The following is a 14,929-nucleotide window of genomic DNA, read 5'->3' as shown; positions in this document are numbered from 1 at the left end:
TCTCACCCGCCCTCTCTCTCTCTCTCACTCCCGCCCTCTCTCTCTCTCTCACCCGCTCTCTCTCTCTCACCCGCTCTCTCTCTCTCACCCTGCCCTCTCTCTCTCTCTCTCACCCTGCCCCCTCTCTCTCTCACCCTGCCCCTTCTCTCTCTCTGTCTCTGTATAGTTGCTCACTCTCGCTCTCCAGCGCCCGCCTGCGCTCCCTGTCGTACTTGGCCTGTGATTGGCTGCAGGATCTGCCCCCGGAGATACTGGCACAGTGTGTGCACGAGGGTATGAGCGATCAGTGGGGGCAGCTGCAGTTCCAGGCTTCCCTCACTGGAGGCGCCCTGTCCTGGGCCCCAGACCCCGGGGGGCCGGAGGGCTTCTTAATTTACCCCCGCGGGGCAGCTATGAACCAGCTACGTATCCTTACTGACCTTGCTCCGTATAGGGGTGTGTGTGGCCCCTGGTTATAGGGGTGTGTGGCCCCTGGGTATAGGAGTGTGTGTGGCCCCTCGGTATAGGGGTTTATGTGACCCCTGGGTATAGGGGTGTGTGTGGCCCCTGGGTATAGGGGTGTGTGTGGCCCCTGGGTATATGGGTGTGTGGCCCCTTGGTATAGGGGTGTGTGTGGCCCCTGGGTATAGGGGTTTATGTGACCCCTGGGTATAGGGGTTTGTGTGACCCCTGGGTATAGGGGTGTGTGTGGCCCCTGGGTATAGGGGTGTGTGTGGCCCCTGGGTATAGGGGTGTGTGTGTCCCCTGGGTATAGGGGTGTATGTGGCCCCTGGGTATAGGGGTGTGTGTGGCCCCTGGGTATAGGGGTGTGTGTGGCCCCTGGGTATAGGGGTGTGTGTGGCCCCTGGGTATAGGGGTGTGTGTGGCCCCTGGGTATAGGGGTGTGTGTGGCCCCTGGGTATAGGGGTGTGTGTGGCCCCTGGGTATAGGGCTGTGTGTGGCCCCTGGTTATAGGGGTGTGTGTGACCCCTGGGTATAGGCGTGTGTGGCCCCTGGGTATAGGGGTGTGTGTGACCCCTGGGTATAGGGGTGTGTGTGACCCCTCGGTATAGGGGTTTATGTGACCCCTGGGTATAGGGGTGTGTGTGGCCCCTGGGTTTAGGGGTGTGTGGCCCCTGGGTTGGGTGTGTGTGGCCCCTGGGTATAGGAGTGTGTGTGGCCCCTCGGTATAGGGGTTTATGTGACCCCTGGGTATAGGGGTGTGTGTGGCCCCTGGGTATAGGGGTGTGTGTGGCCCCTGGGTATAGGGGTGTGTGTGGCCCCTGGGTATAGGAGTGTGTGTGGCCCCTGGGTATAGGGGTTTGTGTGGCCCCTTGGTATAGGGGTGTGTGTGGCCCCTGGGTATAGGGGTTTATGTGACCCCTGGGTATAGGGGTTTGTGTGACCCCTGGGTATAGGGGTGTGTGTGGCCCCTGGGTATAGGGGTGTGTGTGGCCCCTGGGTATAGGGGTGTGTGTGGCCCCTGGGTATAGGGGTGTATGTGGCCCCTGGGTATAGGGGTGTGTGTGGCCCCTGGGTATAGGGGTGTGTGTGGCCCCTGGGTATAGGGGTGTGTGTGGCCCCTGGGTATAGGGGTGTGTGTGGCCCCTGGGTATAGGGCTGTGTGTGGCCCCTGGGTATAGGGGTGTGTGTGGCCCCTGGGTATAGGGCTGTGTGTGGCCCCTGGTTATAGGGGTGTGTGTGACCCTGGGTATAGGCGTGTGTGACCCCTGGGTATAGGGGTGTGTGTGACCCCTCGGTATAGGGGTTTATGTGACCCCTGGGTATAGGGGGTGTGTGTGGCCCCTGGGTTTAGGGGTGTGTGTGGCCCCTGGGTTTAGGGGTGTGTGGCCCCTGGGTATAGGGGTGTGTGTGGCCCCTGGGTTTAGGGGTATGTGGCCCCTGGGTATAGGGGTGTGTGTGGCCCCTGGGTATAGGGGTGTGTGTGGCCCCTGGGTATAGGGGTGTGTGGCCCCTGGGTATAGGGGTTTATGTGACCCCTGGGTATAGGAGTGTGTGTGGCCCCTGGGTATAGGGGTGTGTGTGGCCCCTGGGTATAGGGGTGTGTGTGGCCCCTGGGTATAGGGGTGTGTGTGGCCCCTGGGTATAGGGGTGTGTGTGGCCCGCTGGGTATAGGGGTGTGTGTGGCCCCTGGGTATAGGGGTGTGTGTGGCCCCTGGGTATAGGGGTGTGTGTGACCCCTGGGTATAGGGGTGTGTGTGGCCCCTGGGTATAGGTAGGTGAGTTTCTGTGTGTGGCCCCTGGGTATAGGGGTGTGTGTGGCCCCTGGGTTTAGGGGTGTGTGGCCCCTGGGTTTAGGGGTGTGTGTGGCCCCTGGGTATAGGTAGGTGGGTTTCTGTGTGTGGCCCCTGGGTATAGGTAGGTGAGTTTCTGTGTGTGGCCCTGGGTATAGGTAGGTGAGTTTCTGTGTGTGGCCCCTGGGTATAGGTAGGTGAGTTTCTGTGTGTGGCCCCTGGGTATAGGTATGTGAGTTTCTGTGTGTGACCCCTGGGTATAGGTAGGTGAGTTTCTGTGTGTGACCCCTGGGTATAGGTAGGTGAGTCTGTGTGTGGCCCCTGGGTATAGGTAGGTGAGTCTGTGTGTGGCCCCTGGGTATAGGTAGGTGAGTTTCTGTGTGACCCTGGGTATAGGTAGGTGAGTTTCTGTGTGTGGCCCCTGGGTATAGGTAGGTGAGTTTCTGTGTGTGGCCCCTGGATATAGGTAGGTGAGTTTCTGTGTGTGGCCCCTGGGTATAGGTAGGTGAGTTTCTGTGTGTGGCCCCTGGGTATAGATAGGTGGGTTTCTGTGTGTGGCCCCTGGGTATAGGTAGGTGAGTTTCTGTGTGTGGCCCCTGGGTATAGGTAGGTGAGTTTCTGTGTGTGGCCCCTGAATATAGGTAGGCGAGTTTCTGTGTGTGGCCCCTGGGTATAGGTAGGTGAGTTTCTGTGTGTGGCCCCTGGGTATAGGTAGGTGAGTTTCTGTGTGTGGCCCCTGGGTATAGGTAGGTGGGTTTCTGTGTGTGGCCCCTGGGTATAGGTAGGTGAGTTTCTGTGTGTGGCCCCTGGGTATAGGTAGGTGCGTTTCTGTGTGTGGCCCCTGGGTATAGGTAGGTGAGTTTCTGTGTGTGGCCCCTGAATATAGGTAGGTGAGTTTCTGTGTGTGGCCCCTGGGTATAGGTAGGTGAGTTTCTGTGTGTGGCCCCTGGGTATAGGTAGGTGAGTTTCTGTGTGTGGCCCCTGGGTATAGGTAGGTGCGTTTCTGTGTGTGGCCCCTGAATATAGGTAGGTGAGTTTCTGTGTGTGGCCCCTGAATATAGGTAGGTGAGTTTCTGTGTGTGGCCCTGGGTATAGGTAGGTGAGTTTCTGTGTGTGGCCCCTGGGTATAGGTAGGTGAGTCTGTGTGTGGCGCCTGGGTATAGGTAGGTGAGTTTCTGTGTGTGGCCCCTGGGTATAGGTAGGTGAGTTTCTGTGTGTGGCCCCTGGGTATAGGTAGGTGAGTTTCTGTGTGTGGCCCCTGGGTATAGGTAGGTGAGTTTCTGTGTGTGGCCCCTGGGTATAGGTAGGTGAGTTTCTGTGTGTGGCCCCTGGGTATAGGTAGGTGAGTTTCTGTGTGTGGCCCCTGGATATAGGTAGGTGAGTTTCTGTGTGTGGCCCCTGGGTATAGGTAGGTGAGTTTCTGTGTGTGGCCCCTGGGTATAGGTAGGTGAGTTTCTGTGTGTGGCCCCTGGTATAGGTAGGTGAGTTTCTGTGTGTGGCCCCTGAATATAGGTAGGTGAGTTTCTGTGTGTGGCCCTGGGTATAGGTAGGTGAGTTTCTGTGTGTGGCCCCTGGGTATAGGTAGGTGAGTCTGTGTGTGGCCCCTGGATATAGGTAGGTGAGTTTCTAAGTGTGGCCCCTGGGTATAGGTAGGTGAGTTTCTGTGTGTGGCCCCTGGATATAGGTAGGTGAGTTTCTAAGTGTGGCCCTGGGTATAGGTAGGTGAGTTTCTGTGTGTGGCCCCTGGGTATAGGTAGGTGAGTTTCTGTGTGTGGCCCCTGGGTATAGGTAGGTGAGTTTCTGTGTGTGGCCCCTGGGTATAGGTAGGTGAGTTTCTGTGTGTGGCCCCTGGGTATAGGTAGGTGAGTTTCTGTGTGTGGCCCCTGGGTATAGGGGTGTGTGTGGCCCCTGGGTATAGGTATGTGAGTTTCTGTGTGTGACCCCTGGGTATAGGTAGGTGAGTTTCTGTGTGTGGCCCCTGAATATAGGTAGGTGAGTTTCTGTGTGTGGCCCCTGGGTATAGATAGGTGAGTTTCTGTGTGTGGCCCCTGGGTATAGGTAGGTGAGTTTCTGTGTGTGGCCCCTGGGTATAGGTAGGTGAGTTTCTGTGTGTGGCCCCTGAATATAGGTAGGTGAGATTCTGTGTGTGGCCCCTGGGTATAGGTAGGTGAGTTTCTGTGTGTGGCCCCTGGGTATAGGTAGGTGAGTTTCTGTGTGTGGCCCCTGGGTATAGGTAGGTGAGTTTCTGTGTGTGGCCCCTGGGTATAGGTAGGTGAGTTTCTGTGTGTGGCCCCTGGGTATAGGTAGGTGAGTTTCTGTGTGTGGCCCCTGGGTATAGGTAGGTGAGTTTCTGTGTGTGGCCCCTGGGTATAGGTAGGTGAGTTTCTGTGTGTGGCCCCTGGGTATAGGTAGGTGAGTTTCTGTGTGTGGCCCCTGAGTATAGGTAGGTGAGTTTCTGTGTGTGGCCCCTGGGTATAGGTAGGTGAGTTTGTGTGTGGCCCCTGGGTATAGGTAGGTGAGTTTCTGTGTGTGGCCCCTGGGTATAGGTAGGTGAGTTTCTGTGTGTGGCCCCTGGGTATAGGTAGGTGATTTTCTTAGTGTGGCCCCTGAATATAGGTAGGTGAGTTTCTGTGTGTGGCCCCTGGGTATAGGTAGGTGAGTTTCTGTGTGTGGCCCCTGAATATAGGTAGGTGAGTTTCTGTGTGTGGCCCCTGGGTATAGGTAGGTGAGTTTCTGTGTGTGGCCCCTGGATATAGGTAGGTGAGTTTCTAAGTGTGGCCCCTGGGTATAGGTAGGTGAGTTTCTGTGTGTGGCCCCTGGGTATAGGTAGGTGAGTTTCTGTGTGTGGCCCCTGGGTATAGGTAGGTGAGTTTCTGTGTGTGGCCCCTGGGTATAGGTAGGTGAGTTTCTGTGTGTGGCCCCTGAATATAGGTAGGTGAGTTTCTAAGTGTGGCCCCTGGATATAGGTAGGTGAGTTTCTGTGTGTGTCCCCTGGGTATAGGTAGGTGAGTTTCTGTGTGTGGCCCCTGGGTATAGGTAGGTGAGTTTCTAAGTGTGGCCCCTGGGTATAGGTAGGTGAGTTTGTGTGTGGCCCCTGGGTATAGGTAGGTGAGTTTCTGTGTGTGGCCCCTGGGTATAGGTAGGTGAGTTTCTGTGTGTGGCCCCTGGGTATAGGTAGGTGAGTTTCTGTGTGTGGCCCCTGGGTATAGGTAGGTGAGTTTCTGAGTGTGGCCCCTGAATATAGGTAGGTGAGTTTCTGTGTGTGGCCCCTGGGTATAGGTCGGTGAGTTTCTGTGTGTGGCCCCTGGGTATAGGTAGGTGAGTTTCTGTGTGTGGCCCCTGGGTATAGGTAGGTGAGTTTCTGTGTGTGGCCCCTGGGTATAGGTAGGTGAGTTTCTGTGTGTGGCCCCTGGGTATAGGTAGGTGAGTTTCTGTGTGTGGCCCCTGGGTATAGGTAGGTGAGTTTCTGTGTGTGGCCCCTGGGTATAGGTAGGTGAGTTTCTGTGTGTGGCCCCTGGGTATAGGTAGGTGAGTTTCTGTGTGTGGCCCCTGGGTATAGGTAGGTGAGTTTCTGTGTGTGGCCCCTGGGTATAGGTAGGTGAGTTTCTGTGTGTGGCCCCTGAGTATAGGTAGGTGATTTTCTGTGTGTGGCCCCTGGGTATAGGTAGGTGAGTTTCTGTGTGTGGCCCCTGAGTATAGGTAGGTGATTTTCTGTGTGTGGCCCCTGGGTATAGGTAGGTGAGTTTCTGTGTGTGGCCCCTGGGTATAGGTAGGTGAGTTTCTGTGTGTGGCCCCTGGGTATAGGTAGGTGAGTTTCTGTGTGTGGCCCCTGGGTATAGGTAGGTGAGTTTCTGTGTGTGGCCCCTGGGTATAGGTAGGTGAGTTTCTGTGTGTGGCCCCTGGGTATAGGTAGGTGAGTCTGTGTGTGGCCCCTGGGTATAGGAATGTGAGTTTCTGTGTGTGGCCCCTGGGTATAGGTAGGTGAGTTTCTGTGTGTGGCCCCTGGGTATAGGTAGGTGAGTTTCTGTGTGTGGCCCCTGGGTATAGGTAGGTGAGTCTGTGTGTGGCCCCTGGGTATAGGAATGTGAGTTTCTGTGTGTGGCCCCTGGGTATAGGTAGGTGAGTTTCTGTGTGTGGCCCCTGGGTATAGGTAGGTGAGTTTCTGTGTGTGGCCCCTGGGTATAGGTAGGTGAGTTTCTGTGTGTGGCCCCTGGGTATAGGTAGGTGAGTTTCTGTGTGTGGCCCCTGGGTATAGGTAGGTGAGTTTCTGTGTGTGGCCCGTGGGTATAGGTAGGTGGGTTTCTGTGTGTGGCCCCTGGGTATAGGTAGGTGAGTTTCTGTGTGTGGCCCCTGGATATAGGTAGGTGAGTTTCTGTGTGTGGCCCCTGGGTATAGGTAGGTGAGTTTCTGTGTGTGGCCCCTGGGTATAGGTAGGTGAGTTTCTGTGTGTGGCCCCTGGGTATAGGTAGGTGAGTTTTTGTGTGTGGCCCCTGGGTATAGGTAGGTGAGTGTGGCCCCTGGGTATAGGTAGGTGAGTTTCTGAGTGTGGCCCCTGGGTATAGGTAGGTGAGTGTGGCCCCTGGGTATAGGTAGGTGAGTGTGGCCCCTGGGTATAGGTAGGTGAGTGTGGCCCCTGGGTATAGGTAGGTGAGTGTGGCCCCTGGGTATAGGTAGGTGAGTTTCTGTGTGTGGCCCCTAGGTATAGGTAGGTGAGTTTCTGTGTGGTCTCTGTCGGTAGATGTGTGTGGCCCCTGGGTATAGGGGTGTGTGGCCCCTGTGTTTAGGGGTGTGTGGCCCCCGGGTATAGGGGGGTGTGTGGCCCCTGGGTATAGGGGTGTGTGGCGCCTGGGTATAGGGGTGTGTGTGGCCCCTGGGTTTAGGGGTGTGTGGTGCCTGGGTATAGGGGTGTGTGTGGCCCCTGGGTATAGGGGTGTGTGGCCCCTGGGTTTAGGGGTGTGTGGCCCCCGGGTATAGGGGGGTGTGTGGCCCCTGGGTATAGGGGTGTGTGGCGCCTGGGTATAGGGGTGTGTGTGGCCCCTGGGTATAGGGGTGTGTGGCCCCTGGGTATAGGGGGGTGTGTGGCCCGTGGGTATAGGGGTGTGTGGCGCCTGCGTATAGGGGTGTGTGTGGCCCCTGGGTATAGGGGTGTGTGGCCCCTGGGTTTAGGGGTGTGTGGCCCCCGGGTATAGGGGGGTGTGTGGCCCCTGCGTATAGGGGTGTGTGGCGCCTGGGTATAGGGGTGTGTGTGGCCCCTGGGTATAGGGGTGTGTGTGGCCCCTGGGTATAGGGGTGTGTGGCCCCTGGGTATAGGGGGGTGTGTGGCCCGTGGGTATAGGGGTGTGTGTGGCCCCTGGGTATAGGTAGTTGAGTTTCTGTGTGGCCCCTGGGTATAGGTAGTTGAGTTTCTGTGTGTGGCCCCTGAATATAGGTAGGTGAGTTTCTGTGTGTGGCCCCTGGGTATAGGTAGGTGAGTTTCTGTGTGTGGCCCCTGAATATAGGTAGTTGAGTTTCTGTGTGTGGCCCCTGAATATAGGTAGGTGAGTTTCTGTGTGTGGCCCCTGGGTATAGGTAGGTGAGTTTCTGTGTGTGGCCCCTGAATATAGGTAGGTGAGTTTCTGTGTGTGGCCCCTGAATATAGGTAGGTGAGTTTCTGTGTGTGGCCCCTGGGTATAGGTAGTTGAGTTTCTGTGTGTGGCCCCTGAATATAGGTAGGTGAGTTTCTGTGTGGCCCCTGGGTATAGGTAGGTGAGTTTCTGTGTGGCCCCTGGGTATAGGTAGGTGAGTTTCTGTGTGTGGCCCCTGGGTATAGGTAGGTGAGTTTCTGTGTGGTCTCTGTCGGTAGATGTGTGTGGCCCCTGGATATAGGGGTGTGTGGCCCCTGGGTTTAGGGGTGTGTGGCCCCTGGGTAAAGGGGGGTGTGTGGCCCCTGGGTATAGGGGTGTGTGTGGCCCCTGGGTATAGGGGTGTGTGGCCCCTGGGTATAGGGGGGTGTGTGGCTCGTGGGTATAGGGGTGTGTGTGGCCCCTGGGTATAGGTAGGTGAGTTTCTGTGTGTGGCCCCTGGGTATAGGTAGGTGAGATTCTGTGTGTGGCCCCTGAATATAGGTAGGTGAGTTTCTGTGTGTGGCCCCTGAATATAGGTAGGTGAGTTTCTGTGTGTGGCCCCTGGGTATAGGTAGGTGAGTTTCTGTGTGTGGCCCCTGGGTATAGGTAGGTGAGTTTCTGTGTGTGGCCCCTGGGTATAGGTAGGGGAGTTTCTGTGTGTGGCCCCTGAATATAGGTAGGTGAGTTTCTGTGTGTGGCCCCTGAATATAGGTAGGTGAGTTTCTGTGTGTGGCCCCTGGATATAGGTAGTTGAGTTTCTGTGTGTGGCCCCTGGGTATAGGTAGGTGAGTTTCTGTGTGTGGCCCCTGGGTATAGGTAGGTGAGTTTCTGTGTGTGGCCCCTGGGTATAGGTAGTTGAGTTTCTGTGTGTGGCCCCTGGGTATAGGTAGGTGATTTTCTGTGTGTGGCCCCTGGGTATAGGTAGGTGAGTCTGTGTGTGGCCCCTGGGTATAGGTAGGTGAGTTTCTGTGTGTGGCCCCTGAATATAGGTAGGTGAGTTTCTGTGTGTGGCCCCTGAATATAGGTATGTGAGTTTCTGTGTGGCCCCTGGTATAGGTAGGTGAGTTTCTGTTTGTGGCCCCTGGGTATAGGTAGGTGATTTTCTGTGTGTGGCCCCTGGGTATAGATAGGTGGGTTTCTGTGTGTGGCCCCTGGGTATAGGTAGGTGAGTTTCTGTGTGTGGCCCCTGAATATAGGTAGGTGAGTTTCTGTGTGTGGCCCCTGAATATAGGTAGGTGAGTTTCTGTGTGTGGCCCCTGAATATAGGTAGGTGAGTTTCTGTGTGACCCCTGGGTATAGGTAGGTGAGTTTCTGTTTGTGGCCCCTGGGTATAGGTAGGTGAGTTTCTGTGTGTGGCCCCTGAATATAGGTAGGTGAGTTTCTGTGTGTGGCCCCTGAATATAGGTAGGTGAGTTTCTGTGTGGCCCCTGGGTATAGGTAGGTGGGTTTCTGTGTGTGGCCCCTGGGTATAGGTAGGTGGGTTTCTGTGTGTGGCCCCTGGGTATAGGTAGGTGAGTTTCTGTGTGTGGCCCCTGGGTATAGGTAGGTGAGTTTCTGTGTGTGGCCCCTGAATATAGGTAGGTGATTTTCTGTGTGTGGCCCCTGGGTATAGGTAGGTGAGTTTCTGTGTGTGGCCCCTGGGTATAGGTAGGTGAGTTTCTGTGTGTGGCCCCTGGGTATAGGTAGGTGAGTTTCTGTGTGTGGCCCCTGGGTATAGGTAGGTGAGTTTCTGTGTGTGACCCCTGGGTATAGGTAGGTGAGTTTCTGTGTGTGGCCCCTGGGTATAGGTAGGTGAGTTTCTGTGTGTGGCCCCTGGGTATAGGTAGGTGAGTTTCTGTGTGTGGCCCCTGGGTATAGGTAGGTGGGTTTCTGTGTGTGGCCCCTGGATATAGGTAGGTGGGTTTCTGTGTGTGGCCCCTGGGTATAGGTAGGTGGGTTTCTGTGTGTGGCCCCTGGGTATAGGTAGGTGAGTTTCTGTGTGTGGCCCCTGAGTTCCTTTCCCCACCCGCAGGCTCCTTAACGCGCGTCAGATTTTCAGCGCGTGGCTCTGGACGGGAGTCGGGGTCTCGCTGTGACATTACAAGGGGAGCGGCCGTGTGTGAGCTGAGTGCCCGGGTCCAGCAAGTGAGCACAGGGGCTGAGAGCCCCTCTGGGGAAGGTAAGTGTGTGTGCCAAGGTTCAGAGCCCCTCCGGGGAGGGTGAGTGTGTGTGCCAAGGTTCAGAGCCCCTCCGGGGAGGGTGAGTGTGTGTGCCAAGGTTCAGATCCCCTCCGGGGAGGGTAAGTGTGTGTGCCAAGGTTCAGAGCCCCTCCGGGGAGGGTAAGTGTGTGTGCCAAGGTTCAGAGCCCCTCCGGGGAGGGTAAGTGTGTGTGCCAAGGTTCAGAGCCACTCCGGGGAGGGTAAGTGTGTGTGCCAAGGTTCAGAGCCCCTCCGGGGAGGGTAAGTGTGTGTGCCAAGGTTCAGAGCCCCTCCGGGGAGGGTGAGTGTGTGTGCCAAGGTTCAGAGCCCCTCCGGGGAGGGTGAGTGTGTGTGCCAAGGTTCAGAGCCCCTCCGGGGAGGGTGAGTGTGTGTGCCAAGGTTCAGAGCCCCTCCGGGGAGGGTAAGTGTGTGTGCCAAGGTTCAGAGCCCCTCCAGGGACGGTGAGTGTGTGTGCCAAGGTTCAGAGCCCCTCCGGGGAGGGTGAGTGTGTGTGCCAAGGTTCAGAGCCCCTCCGGGGAGGGTAAGTGTGTGTGCCAAGGTTCAGAGCCCCTCCGGGGAGGGTAAGTGTGTGTGCCAAGGTTCAGAGCCCCTCCGGGGACGGTGAGTGTGTGTGCCAAGGTTCAGAGCCCCTCCGGGGACGGTGAGTGTGTGTGCCAAGGTTCAGAGCCCCTCCTGGGACGGTGAATGTGTGTGCCAAGGTTCAGAGCCCCTCCTGGGACCGTGAGTGTGTGTGCCAAGGTTCAGAGCCCCTCCGGGGACGGTGAGTGTGTGTGCCAAGGTTCAGAGCCCCTCCGGGGAGGGTAAGTGTGTGTGCCAAGGTTCAGAGCCCCTCCGGGGAGGGTAAGTGTGTGTGCCAAGGTTCAGAGCCACTCCGGGGACGGTGAGTGTGTGTGCCAAGGTTCAGAGCCCCTCCGGGGAGGGTAAGTGTGTGTGCCAAGGTTCAGAGCCCCTCCGGGGACCGTGAGTGTGTGTGCCAAGGTTCAGAGCCCCTCCGGGGATGGTGAGTGTGTGTGCCAAGGTTCAGAGCCCCTCCAGGGAGGGTAAGTGTGTGTGCCAAGGTTCAGAGCCCCTCCGGGGATGGTGAGTGTGTGTGCCAAGGTTCAGAGCCCCTCCAGGGAGGGTGAGTGTGTGTGTGCCAAGGTTCAGAGCCCCTCTAGGGAGGGTGAGTGTGTGTGCCAAGGTTCAGAGCCCCTCCGGGGAGGGTGAGTGTGTGCCAAGGTTCAGAGCCCCTCTGGGGAGGGGGAGTGTGTGTGCCGGGGCTCGGCACCCCTCTGGGGAGGGTGAGTGAGTGTGTGTGCTGGGGCTCGGTGCTCCTCCGGGGAGGGTGAGTGTGTGTGCCGGGACTCGGCGCCCCTCTGCGGAGGGTGAGTGTGTGTGCCGGGGCTCGGCACTCCTCCGGGGAGGGTGAGTGTTTGTGTGTGCCGGGGCTCGGCGCTCCTCCGGGGAGAGTGAGTGTGTGTGTGTGCCGGGGCTCGGCGCTCCTCCGGGGAGGGTGAGTGTTTGTGTGTGCCGGGGCTCGGCGCTTCTCCGGGGAGGGTGAGTGTGTGTGTGTGCCGGGGCTCGGCGCTCCTCCGGGGAGGGTGAGTGTGTGTGCCGGGGCTCGGCGCCCCTCTGGTGAGGGTGAGGGTGTGTGTGCCGGGGCTCGGTGCCTCTCTGGGGAGGGTGAGTGCGTGTATGTGTGTGCCAGGGCTCGGCACCCCTCTGGTGAGGGTGTGTGTGCCGGGGCTCGGCGCCCCTCTGGTGAGGGTGAGTGTGTGTGTGCCGGGGCTCAGCGTCCCTCTGGTGAGGGTGAGTGTGTGTGTGCCGGGGCTCGGTGCCCCTCTGGGGAGGGTGAGTGTGTGTGTGTGCCAGGGCTCGGCGCCCCTCTGGTGACGGTGAGTGTGTGTGCCAGGGCTCGGCACCCCTCCGGGGAGGGTGAGTGTGTGTGCCGGGGCTCGGCGCCCCTCTGGTGAGGGTGAGTGTGTTTGCCGGGGCTTGGCGTCCCTCTGAGTGTGTGTGTGTGCCGGGGCTCGGCACCCCTCTGGTGAGGGTGTGTGTGTGTGTGCCGGGGCACGGCACCCCTCTAGTGAGGGTGAGTGTGTGTGCCGGGGCTCGGCGCCCCTCTGGTGAGGGTGAGTGTGTGTGCCAGAGCTCAGCGCCCCTCCGGGGAGGGTAAGTGTGTGTGCCGCGGCTCGGCACCCCTCTGGTGAGGGTGTGTGTGTGCCGGGGCTCGGCGCCCCTCCGGGGAGGGTGAGTGTGTGTGGCCCCTCCGGGGAGGGTGAGTGTGTGTGCCGGGGCTCGGCACCCCTCTGGTGAGGGTGAGTGTGTGTGTCAGGGCTCGGCGCCCCTCTGGGGAGGGTGAGTGTGTGTGGCGGGGCTCGGCGCCCCTCTGGGGAGGGTGAGTGTGTGTGCCGGGGCTCGGCGCCCCTCTGGGGAGGGTGAGTGTGTGTGCCGGGGCTCGGCGCCCCTCTGGGGAGGGTGAGTGTGTGGGCCAGGGCTCGGCGCCCCTCTAGTGAGGATGAGTGTGTGTGCCGGGCTCGGCGCCACTCTGGTGAGTGTGAGTGTGTGTGCCGGGGCTCTGCGCCCCTCTTGTGAGGGTGTGTGTGTGTGCCGGGGCTCGGCACCCCTCTGGTGAGGGTGTGTGTGTGTGCCGGGGCTCGGCGCCCCTCCGGTGAGGGTGAGTGTGTGTGCCGGGGTTCGGCGCCCCTCTGGTGAGGGTGTGTGTGTGTGCCGGGGCTCGGCGCCCCTCCGGGGAGGGTGAGTGTGTGTGCCAGGGCTCGGCGCCCCTCTGGTGAAGGTGTGTGTGTGTGCCGGGGCTAGACGCCCCTCTGGTGAGGGTGCATGTGTGTGCCGGGGCTCGGCGCCCCTCTGGTGAGGATGAGTGTGTGTGAGCCGGGGCTCGGCGCCCCTCCGGGGAGGATGAGTGTGTGTGTGCCGGGGCTCGGCGCCCCTCTGGGGAGGGTGAGTGTGTGTGCCGGGACTCGGCGCCCCTCCGCGCAGGATGAGTATGTGTGTGCCGGGGCACGGCGCCCCTTTGGTGAGGGTGAGTGTGTGTGTGCCGGTGCTCGGCGCCACTCTGGTGAGGGTGAGTGTGTGTGCCGGGGCTCGGCGCCCCTCTGGTGAGGGTGAGTGTGTGTGCCGGGGCTCGGCGCCCCTCTGGTGAGGGTGAGTGTGTGTGTGCCGGGGCTCGGCGCCCCTCTGGGGAGGGTGAGTGTGTGCCGGGGCTCGGCGCCTCTCTGGTGAGGGTGAGTGTGTGCCGGGGCTAGGCGCCCCTCTGGGGAGGGTGAGTGTGTGTGTGTGCCGGGGCTCCGTGCCCCTCTGGGGAGGGTGAGTGTGTGTGCCGGGACTCGGCGCCCCTCTGGTTAGGGTGAGTGTGTGTGTTTGTGCCGGGGCTCCGTGCCCCTCTGGGGAGGGTGAGTGTGTGTGTGTGCCAGGGCTCGGCGCCCCTCTGGTGAGGGTGTGTGTGTGTGTGTTTGTGTGCCGGGGCTCGGCGCCCCTCTGGTTAGGGTATGTGTGTGTGTGGGCCGGGGCTCGGCGCCCCTCTGGTGAGGGTGAGTGTGTGTGCCGGGGCTCAGAGCCCCTCCAGTGAAGGTGTGTGTGTGTGTGTGTGTGTGCCGGGGCTCGGCGCCCCTCTGGTGAGGGTATGTGTGTGTGTGGGCCGGGGCTCGGCGCCCCTCTGGTGAGGGTGAGTGTGTGTGCCGGGGCTCGGCGCCCCTCCGGGGAGGATGAGTGTGGGTGTGTGCCGGGGCTCGGTGCTCCTCCGGGGAGGGTGAGTGTGTGTGCCGGGGCTCGGCGCTCCTCCGGGGAGGGTGAGTGTGTGTGTCGGGGCTCTGCGCCCCTCTGGTGAGGGTGAGTGTGTGTGCCGGGGCTCGGCGCCCCTCTGGTGAGGGTGAGTGTGTGTGCCGGGGCTAGGCGCTCCTCCGGGGAGGGTATGTGTGTGTGTGTGTGTGTGCCGGGGCTCGGCGCCCCTCTGATGAGGGTGAGTGTGTGTGCCAGGGCTCGGCACCCCTCCGGGGAGGGTGTGTGTGTACCGGGGCTCGGCGCCCCTCTGGTGAGGGTGAGTGTGTGTGCCAGGGGCTCGGCACCCCTCCGGGGAGGGTGTGTGTGTACCGGGGCTCAGCGCCCCTCCGGGGAGGGTGAGTGTGTGTGCCGCGGCTCGGCACCCCTCTGGTGAGGGTGTGTGTGTGCCGGGGCTCGGCGCCCCTCCGGGGAGGGTGAGTGTGTGTGGCCCCTCCGGGGAGGGGGAGTGTGTGTGCCGGGGCTCGGCACCCCTCTGGTGAGGGTGAGTGTGTGTGTCAGGGCTCGGCACCCCTCTGGGGAGGGTGAGTGTGTGTGGCGGGGCTCGGCGCCCCTCTGGGGAGGGTGAGTGTGTGTGCCGGGGCTCGGCGCCCCTCTGGGAGGGTGAGTGTGTGTGCCGGGGCTCGGCGCCCCTCTGGGGAGGGTGAGTGTGTGGGCCAGGGCTCGGCGCCCCTCTAGTGAGGATGAGTGTGTGTGCCGGGCTCGGCGCCACTCTGGTGAGTGTGAGTGTGTGTGCCGGGGCTCTGCGCCAGTCTGGTGAGGGTGTGTGTGTGTGCCGGGGCTCGGCACCCCTCTGGTGAGGGTGTGTGTGTGTGCCGGGGCTCGGCGCCCCTCCGGGGAGGGTGAGTGTGTGTGCCGGGGTTCGGCGCCCCTCTGGTGAGGGTGTGTGTGTGTGCCGGGGCTCGGCGCCCCTCTGGGGAGGGTGAGTGTGTGTGCCAGGGCTCGGCGCCCCTCTGGTGAAGGTGTGTGTGTGCCGGGGCTAGACGCCCCTCTGGTGAGGGTGCATGTGTGTGCTTGGGCTCGGCGCCCCTCTGGTGAGGATGAGTGTGTGTGAGCCGGGGCTCGGCGCCCCTCTGGGTAGGGTGAGTGTGTGTGCCGGGACTCGGCGCCCCTCCGC

The 14,929-nt window shown here is 60.3% G+C and overlaps 1 long non-coding RNA gene across 1 annotated transcript in view; it reads left to right on the top strand.

Annotated features, from left to right (window-relative positions):
• Window positions 1-172: 172 nt before the first annotated feature.
• The window catches only part of LOC142481337 (uncharacterized), a 34,819-nt gene continuing 20,062 nt past the window's right edge, over window positions 173-14,929 (top strand). Inside the window, exons 1-2 of the long non-coding RNA XR_012795748.1 lie at window positions 173-405; window positions 9,868-9,995. This is a non-coding gene — a long non-coding RNA (uncharacterized LOC142481337). The remainder of the gene's footprint in view (window positions 406-9,867; window positions 9,996-14,929) is intronic.

Source organism: Ascaphus truei, unplaced genomic scaffold (assembly GCF_040206685.1).
Source record: "Ascaphus truei isolate aAscTru1 unplaced genomic scaffold, aAscTru1.hap1 HAP1_SCAFFOLD_2540, whole genome shotgun sequence".
In the NCBI taxonomy this organism is placed as follows: Eukaryota; Metazoa; Chordata; class Amphibia; order Anura; family Ascaphidae; genus Ascaphus; species Ascaphus truei.
The sequence above is the reverse complement of the archived record's forward strand: the minus strand, read 5'-3'. Positions and strand labels throughout refer to the sequence as shown.